This window comes from Penaeus japonicus, unplaced genomic scaffold (genome assembly GCF_977035675.1).
Source record: "Penaeus japonicus unplaced genomic scaffold, GWHDUDI00000001_assembly GWHDUDI00000026, whole genome shotgun sequence".
Taxonomy (NCBI): Eukaryota; Metazoa; Arthropoda; class Malacostraca; order Decapoda; family Penaeidae; genus Penaeus; species Penaeus japonicus.
The window spans coordinates 3,846,373-3,848,872 of NW_028234428.1; the positions used below are offsets into that span (position 1 = coordinate 3,846,373).

At 42.2% G+C, this 2,500-nt stretch overlaps 1 protein-coding gene across 1 annotated transcript in view; it reads left to right on the plus strand.

The window, feature by feature from the left end:
• Window positions 1-2,500, plus strand: part of Tomosyn (syntaxin-binding protein tomosyn) — a gene marked incomplete in the record, with an annotated part of 544,120 nt that overhangs the window by 375,748 nt on the left and 165,872 nt on the right.

Genomic DNA, 2,500 nt, shown 5'->3' on the forward strand with positions numbered 1-2,500 from the left:
TTTACGGAGCAATGCAAATCGCAGCCCAGATTGATATTCCGGCCGTGGAACGAAGGGAGTACAATGTACCGTAATTGAGGTCTGATTTTTTTCTTGCCGTCGGAAAGTTAAAAAAAAAAAAAAAGCGAGCGAGCCAAAAAATAGGTGATGGTCTTTCTTCTCTTCGTTCCCTCGTTGCTTTCTCCTTTCTTCCCCTCCTCTCCTCGTCCCTCCTCTTGCTCCACTGGTCTCCCCTCCTTCCTTCCCCCTCACCCTGCTCTTTTCCCTACTTCCCTTTTCAGTCTCCTACCCTCCACCCTTCAACCTTCCCTCAGCCCTTCTCCCCCTCCCCCCCGCCTCCCCCTCCTCTGTCTTTTTTATCAAACCCGGTCTTCAATATTAACTACCGTTTAAGTAATGAACCGCTTTTTGAGTTTATACATCTAATTAGTGGAAAATACAAATGGATTTGGTCGATCTGTGCCAATTTGCATAACGTCATTACCAACTGCTTGCTACGTTGGACTCGCTCGCTCTACAGGTAATTCGCTACCACGCTGGGGTCTCATAGATGATTTCAGGATTTAATTTGTATGCTTTAAGGGGAGAAAGTAGAAATATAACGTGTGAATGATTACGGACATGAAGGCAAACCAAAACGGGATCTGTAACGGCGACGAAACATTTTTTTTCCATTTTTGTAGCTGCTACAGCCATATAAAGTTGATAGATGGGAGTAGACAGTGGTGGTAATTAAGTACGGTAGTAGTGATGCCAACAGTGGTGACGGTGATAATGGCACTGGTAATGGTGATGGTAATGCCAGTACCGGTTGTGAAGCTAATGGGCAGTCATGTCGATGATTATTATAGTGATCATAAAAGTCGTTGTAATGATAATGACGGAGACTAGATTAAAGAAGAGGCAGATAATACGCCATAAAGAGCCATCAAAATTTATAGCCATAGATGCACCTTGCCTCAGGGGACCAGTGCCGTCACGGTTTTTATGGCAGCTGATTGGTCCACCCTGTGCGATGCCTCATCCCTACCACTACCAGTCCCTACCCCGCCAGTGACCTTCTGATTGGCTCTTTCTCTTCCCTGTGTTTTTTTTCTTGTCTGCCTTGACAGTCTGACATGTCCCTGAAGATAGGCGAGGGAGGACGAAAAGAAAAAAGAAAGTTTTTATTTTTATGGGTAATTGTGTACCTTTTAATAGGGAATATTTTTATATTTGTCATCGTTATAGCTTATTGCGTATGTAAGATTAAACATATACTTACTACTTATGAATACTTATAGTATAGGTGTATTTATTTACACGTTTTGCGTGTCGTTAGGCGGTCTGGGAGGTTAGGCTATACGCAAGGTTCATTGGCAATCGTCTTTCTAAAAGTTTACTGAAAAGAGTGTCTTTATTTGTAAAAACAGAACCTTTGTTATTAATATTGCGGAATGCCTCTCATGCTTTGCCTTGGCCTTGACTATGTTCATCTCTACAACGGTAAGCCATTTCGTATCGCGTTCTCTGCTGTGAAGGCTTTGAAGTCCCTCAAGAGCGCTCAGAAAACATGGTCTGATTATTGCCACGGTCGTGCTACAGAGGGAGCACGGCTGTTGCAAGGACAACTTTGGCAATAAATAAGTTAAAGGTATTTATATACGACGCCATAATTATATATTTTCTTGAAAGATACGGTAAATAAACAATGCGTATTCTGTGTATCCAAACCAGAATATATTGCAACCAGAATTACATGCAGAAAAAAAGTTCAAATTTATCTCTCTCTTCTTCCACATAAGTTCTCCGCCTCTCGTTTTCCTTGGCATTAATTAGAATCCGGGCGATATTCATTGATTAGGTTGCAGTGCGGGTGGCGGGTAGTTCCGGCCACACCCGGGCGAGGGGGGCGGCCTGGAGCGTAATAGTGCACGAGGACAAGGTTGCGTCGAGGCCGAGTGCACTTCACTACCGTTACATCGCCGTGGGCTTAACACTGACGCTGCGGCTGTGGAAGTAAGACTGATCAGTCAGGATTCTACGTCGGATAGGCTCCTTTGTCCCTTCCAGGACCTTGATCTTTTGCAAACCGGATGTAATGGGGATGCGCAAATTAGTGCTTGTGATGGTGCAGTGTGGTAACTTGCAATTATTGTATCATATTTTATATATACCATTGTATATTATAGATAATATGGTATATGATAAGATATGATATGATATAATATCTTATAATGTCATATAGTATAGTATAATATGATTTGATATAATATATGAAATAATATAGTATGATATATGATATGATATGCGGTACGCTGTGAACCCTGCACGCTAGTACGTTATAACAGAGTGTTTTGGCGAGGTATAACTGTGGTGCACACCCCTTCGTATTCCAAGAGTCTTCCCATTTGTATGCTAAAATATCATTATCATTATTATTTCACGAGACCAACTCTGCTCTTGTATCACTTACTTACCAGACCGTATAAACTGCGTTACAGTGTGCGTTTGGGACCTG